The sequence below is a fragment of the Uloborus diversus genome, chromosome 3, assembly GCF_026930045.1.
Source record: "Uloborus diversus isolate 005 chromosome 3, Udiv.v.3.1, whole genome shotgun sequence".
Classification (NCBI taxonomy): domain Eukaryota; kingdom Metazoa; phylum Arthropoda; class Arachnida; order Araneae; family Uloboridae; genus Uloborus; species Uloborus diversus.
The window spans coordinates 25185428-25192809 of NC_072733.1; positions in this window are offsets into that span (position 1 = coordinate 25185428).

Genomic DNA, 7382 nt, shown 5'->3' on the forward strand with positions numbered 1-7382 from the left:
AGCAGAAAGTAATTGACTTGATTTTGTGGTTGACGTATGAAAAATTTACCTAAGATGCATATTATTCATATATAAAGAACTGAACATTAAATATATTATTAAACTAAATCACTTATAGAACTTTCCCAATAACTGTTAAATAGTTTTTCTATTTATTAAATGCACGAAGATTCATGGCTGACCTATGTTATATCTATCCAATAAACGTATTGTTCATTCAAACCATGCAAAGAACTGAGCATTAAATATTTCACTAAACTAAATTATTTATAGAACTTTCTCAACAATTCTTAAAAAGTTTTTCCTATTCATTAAATGTACTTAACTTTATCAAAATCATTTGATATTTCTAATGCACCGCAATGAATATATATTTTAAATACAAGTTTCCAGACATTATTTATTTATCATTTAACAGAAAATAAATAAATAAATAAAACTAACAGCGCAAGTAAACTTTAAAAAAAAATTACCTTCTTGGACTATTTTATTACAGTTCTTTTATCACTATACTCCCGACTAACTCCTATCTGAAACAATATACAAAATAAAATATCATTGCATTAAATTTTGCTATTCTTTCCCAAATTGGAAAGGAAAATGATTAAATATTGTTCCGCCACGGATTTTTTGGGAAGGCGATCATTATAGATGAAGACAGACTCATCTAATAGTTTTCAAGAATGCCAGTTGGCCGAACTCGAAGTGAGGAATAGAAATGAACGAAACACGTGCATCAAAATCCTTTCGCTAGTTTCCCTTTTCCTCTGATAGACTCAATCAGATAGAATCATAACTGGCTGCTTGCCAATTTTTCTTAAACGTCGTAAGAGAGTATTTTGTTACTGTTTGAGGTAGTGTCCGTTTTTCACAAGAAGGCACTTGACTCCTCCCTCGTCACGTGGTATCCGATGATTCTATTTCGCGGTTTTTGGCAGAAGGTGTATTCGGATCATAGCATTTTGTTATAAAAGCAGCGGTTTTTAAAATGTAAGAATAACTAAAATGACAGACAAGTGAAGCAAGTGATATTAAGGACACTAAGACCTTTTTTGCACATTAAAATGCACGCCCAAGTTAAGGCTGTCTGGATGTCTCCTTTGGAAGCGCGTGGATTGCGTACCGATCACCCCCGCGTAAAATGGAACTCTGCGTTCAAGGGGGCGTGGTGAAGTGCCTTCTCTTGAAAACGGACAATAGCTATAAAGTTAGGCTTTGGGGTATTTTAAAATCAATTTTCGTCCATTAATTTTATTGGGAAAAGTTGCAAATGAATTCGTTTAGGGTCTTTTGTTGAAAAAGCTAATTTTTTCATGTATAATCTTAGAAGACTTGAGAAAAGGGTGATTTTTTGTTTCTTTTTAATGCTGGAGATTCATCAGAGAATTTATTTGCAATTCCTACTTAACATTGAAACAAAAAAGAAAATCGAGAAAAATAATTTTAAGTGCATAACACTATACTTCGAAGTATTTTTTGTACCAAAATTCAATGAAATTAGAATAACGAAATTGCATATACTACTTTTCTTAAGTAATTTTCCCAGGTAAGCTCCACCGTTACGCATAATACATTTTTCTTTAAAAAGTCTGTCTTTTTTTAAAAAAATAATTTGGAAAACAATTCTTTATACTGTCAAAAGGTTTAGAACAAATAGGCGTCTTCAGTCGTATTAACATAAAGACAGTACAGGCGTCTCTCGTATAAGACGGTACTTCTACAACACGGTTAAGATATTACACGGTACCAAATTTGCGATTATTATAACACGGTTTCGATATTATACGGTACAAAACGTTAATTCATAACTACACGGTTTTGATGTAACACGAATTTTAAAAGAAAGAGTTCAATTTTTGTTCGATACACTGTTAAAAAATGTATGATAACAACTGTAATAAGTTTTTACTTTGTTTTTATGAAACTTTTACGAAAAATTGTTTGTCTTGGGCTCAAAAGTTTGGTTTCCCCGTATTACACTAACTATTAACTATTAAATACATACTTGATTTTTTTTCATCAGTGTTCTAAAAGCAAAAAGGTGAATATTATTTTGTTTCCAATGCATTGTAAGCAAATAAAATTACGATTAAACATAAGCTAAATTTGGCAAACAATAAATGAAAAATGTAGTCGAAACAATACAACACGGTTTCGATATAACACGGAACGTGGTTTCAATATAACACGGTACACATTGACATGTATTATGATATGTACATGAATAATTAGGTTAAAAAATTGAGTAAAAAACCATTTATAAAAAAAGTCTTGTGTAACACGGTTTCGATACTACACGGAACGAATTAACCGAGTTATATGAGGGACGCCTGTATTTATATGTCTGTGCAAATGATTAAAAATAATACATAATGTACTGCAACCAGATTTTTTTTCCTTCCGGAAGGTATTGTTTTAGATATGACAGACGAATAATTAACTGTATATTATTATTGCTGTACCATATAAGAATTTTACTTGAGGTAATTCCCAATCGAATTAAGTAGTTAGAACCGCTATCTTTCTCTCAAACAAGTTGGGCTTCTAGGAGAAGAGCCTTACACCATTTACAATCGCACTCATAACACGTGTAGTAGTCCTAATAAATTAACCCTAAATGATAAGGAGATTGAGAAAAAGCATTGCTCTTGACCAGAGATTCTGGGATCATAACTGCAAAGAACTATCCATCTTGGTGGCGGATCGCAAATAGAACTAATTTGCAATCCACCACTGCGCAGCAAAAAAAAACTTCAAATTGCTTCAGACATCATTCTTGCTAGTAGCTATACAAAATGAACCTTGAATCCAAACGTGAGCACCGTTTTTTCTTACTCATCCCAGTTTTTGGAAATGTTGCCCCCCCCCCCCCCTCCTTTTTTTTCATTTTCGACAGTTTCATAGTCATTATTTTTGTTTGAAGAGGAAAGGAGCATTATATTAGCCATTTACACTCTTCTGAGGGGCTAGAGGTGCAAAGTTAAAAAGCATGAACATATGGAGCAAGTTGGGAGACTCTCTCTCTCTCTCATGGGGTTATTCCCCCTTAAATATTTAAAAAAATCATCCGAATCATCGTTTTTTCCAAGGGCTTTGTTTTTTAATTTTTTCGCTTGTTTTTTCGCATAAAACTTGAGTATAGGACTCACTTTTATGCACCCCAAGTTCGAAATTTTTTCTCCGTTGCCTGCTGATAACAAACTGCATATTGATAACGCTTTATCATCAGTTAGGCTTTCTGATGCCGATGAAGTCACGATCTAGCAAATTTTTGCGGTACATACTAATATTTTGCTCGTTCACCATGTAATGTTATTTTCTTTGAGTGAGGCAACATGAGTGAGTACTGCGGTCAGAAATTTGTGCTTAAATTGGTCAATATTTTTTTTTAACTAGTAAATTTTAGGGGTACACGATACAGGGGGTATCGTAAATACCAAGCCATTTAAACATGCCGGGCCGCTTTAGTATAGTGTCTTGTGGGACATCTAGAGAACAGAACAAGTGTAATGACCAGCGTAATTGTGTGCATGCATGCACAGGTGCTCCGTCCGGGCTTTGAAAAACTTGCGTTTTTACACATTCGTGGATGTGGTTTTAATTTTTTTTCTATAAAATTCGAGAGAATTGAGAGATTGAGAATACACTCTTTACCCCCCTCCCAACTCTCCCAAAGACAGGGCAGACGAGAGACCTTCAGCCTAGTCTCAAAATAGAGGTCCGGCCCTTGAGAAAACCTGGCTCAGACTAGGAGTAGTAAAAGTTTTATGGAAGGGGGCAGGGAGGTTATGATCAAACTGAATAGAGGCCCGCTTTGACTCTCAGCGCAGACTAGCCCATGAAAAAGATCGAAATGTATTCAGTTTTACTATTTCCAGTGGCAAAAAAAAAAAAAAAAAACTTAATTTTGAATTTTCGAAAAGTGCATCGTGCTTTTAGTTTGCCGGAATGCTTTGCAAACAAATTTTTTTAAATGCACATTAAAGAAGTTTTTTTTAAAATTCTTTGCTTCTGATTAATGCTAATGATTACTTCCGCCATCTAACGGCAAACTTCTGCTTTAATTTCAAAACCTCTTGATAAGGCTAAAAATTTAATTTCGATAGTTTGCAAGTAAATGATCGAAATGTATAACGAAATAAAATATAATATTTCTTTGAAAAAATTCTAAATTTTACTTCAAATAGAAATCAATGTCTTCAGAAGTTAAATTCTTTCAAGAAACATTTTTGGGAAAAGCATATAAGTTGTTGCTCGTAATTAACTAATTCTCACAAAATAATTAAGTTACTGCATAAGTCAAGTTTCGACTAGACTGTCATGCAGAGTCGTCATAGCGTTCCTAATAAGGCATTTAAAAATTTAATTCTAAAATATTTTGTCATTTTAGACCCAACTTTTTTTTTTTAACGCTCATTATAAATTCGTAAAAAAGATAAATCACATGAAATTAATGACACATCAAGTCCAACATATAGTTTAAATAGAAAAAAAGACTTAAAAAAGAGAATTTTTTTTGGATGATGAGAAGTTTCCAGATGGTATTTAGAGCATTGGTGTTAAGATTATATTGTACTTTTTGTAAATGTATTGCATAAACAGTACCGGAGGTTTAGGGGGGGGGGGGGGAGTTTCCGAGTCGGGGAAAATTTTGACGCTGCCGCTCTTACCAAGTTTTCATATTGAATTTCAATGAATAAAATCACAGAGATAGAGTAAATTCGCCGCCCCCAGAGGGCACTGGCTTGTTCTCCCCTAGATCCGAAACTGTGCATCAGCTTGTAGCGCTGATTCCACAGCGAAAGAGCGGGAAACACTTTATTAAAGAGCACTCCTCTTCCGTTTTTCCCATAACAGTCTTCCAAACGAACTATCGTAAAAACGGTTAAACACAGAATAAAATCATCACTACAGAGGCAAAAGCACGATCCCAAAAGCAGAACCTTCAGGACGTTATTGGGATTCATAGGCATAAAAACAATTACATTACAAAATGCCAATATATCTAAATTCATTTTTGATGTCAATTTTTTTCAATATGTATATATTTTTATTTCTACTAAAATGCACGATGTCCCACTTCCTGTACCCCATCTCTCCCCCTCGTCATAAACTCTCCGAATTTCACGACCCCTCTCCCACCTCAAAGTGTGACATCATCTGTGGACAATCCTATAGTTTATTCATAGTAAACTGACATTTCCGCAGTATACGGAGCTTACCTTCTGATTTTTTTTTTTTTTCGTATAATAATACATACCCTCCACTGCTTTTTGTTGCAGTTCGTATTTTATGCCTTATTTTAATAGTTTTAAAAAATATTAATATAAATATGTTGCACTTGATAGATATAATTGTCAATTTTTCGAATCTAGTTATTTTTTTTCCACTACGTATTATAAAATTTATAGACCGATATGCATCTCGTCTCATTCTATGGACTGTATTTTCAGAAAAATGAAATTCTTAATACTTATTCTTTAAATTATAATCTAAATTATCCATCTTCATCCCTCTAAAGTTTCATCGAACACACTATTATTTTTTTTTATTATGCACAATGCACATACATGAGGCAGTGAGAAACAAAGGGATGCAAGTGGCAAAATTGATAATTTGAAGATAACCACTACAAATGGTAGGTGAACCCCTCCTCTATCTTGGGACAAGATATAGTACTAGTATCCCTGGTAGGTTCCGGTATACAGCTTGATTTAGAACAAAATTTCAATGAAATCCTACCTAGGATCTGATCTTTAAACTCGTTTTACTCAAAACTTCAAAATGTCCACTTACATCCTTTCGCTTCTCACTGCCTCATATACCCTTCGCTAATGTTTACAATTACCGCACTCTGCCTATATTTTTATTTAAATATTTATTTATTCATTGCAAAGTTCTCGATCATCATTCTTTTACAAAGAAGAAAAAAACATACACTCGACACGCTACAACGCGATTCGACTTACACGAAATGGTTACAACGCGAATTTTTCATGAGCGACGAATTTTAGATTTGACGCGAATTCATCTCCCACAACAAGAAAATTTTCGCACAGAACACAGATCAACTCATTACTCTTTCTTATTCTTGCTCTTCTTCTGACGAGTTGATTGATGGTGCATACGCTGTCAAGAGAAGACTGATAACAATAGGATCGCACAGCATAAATCTTATTTGTTAGTTATAAATATAATTACTGTATCTATTGCACAATACTACTATAGTGCAGCATTTTATTGTTACTTCAAACCTACGTAACGTACTTGAAATACATAAAATACACCGCCAGCTCAGTCAATTCCAGCCGAGGACAGCAGTTTCGTGCTTAATAGGACACATCAGCCCGGCATAGGATTGACTGAGCTAGAGGTGGAAAGCCTCTTAAGGAAGCCAAAAGTGCCAAACAAACTGGTAGCTAATACAGAATTTGCTCAGACCAGACGAGTGACTGAAGCAATGGTTCGGTTCAACTCGAATATTGAAGGCAAGGCAGGTATATTCAGTAAGTTACCGCCCTATAGCCAGGGCTGAGACAGAATTACACGAAATACACCGCCAGCTCAGTCAATTCCAGCCGAGGACTGCAGTTTCATGCTTATTAGGACTCATCAGCCAGGCATAGGATTGACTGAGCTGGAGGTGAAAAATCTTTTAAGGAACTCTTAGCTCATATTTCAAAGAAAAACTCTTTAATGTGAAACATACATTTACATTGCATTACATACATGACATTTACATTGAACGGTTTGAAACCTATACTGTGTTAGTTTAAATTGTACAGTAAATGTAGATAAGAAAATTTTTTTTTTCTAAACTATATAACTCTGCTCACTGTCAAATTTTAAAGTTTTGTAGCGTGTTCTAATCACTGGATCGACAAGAGAAAAACATATAAGACTAAACAAAATAAAGAATATTTTATTATGTAAAGTTTATCTTGTTATATAGCGTGTTCAAGCTTTATACAGAATACTAGAGGACCCGACAGAAGTTGTTCTGTTCAAAGTTTGTAAATTGAAAAGTTTAAAACCTTCAATAAACTATCCAGTGTTTGAACCGTTTTGTTGAAAAAAATAAGTAAAAAGAAAATGTTTTAAGCTGCTTGGTGTCAGAATGCGTACATTTATCACAACTTGATTTATCTAATGCCTACTGGGCAGTTGTTTTATTAACTTTTTTTTCTCCCGTACTTGATGGTTTGTTCCATCAGCCATACGCAAATTATAAGAAACGTCCTCAGATATTTAGTGTAAAAAACTAACTACGCATCTAGAACAAACGGAAAATCCCGCTGCAACATCCCCCATATGAAAAAGAATAAAACCATCGGAAGGATATCGTTAAAAAAATGATAAAGGTAGAAACAGTTCTCTGAATA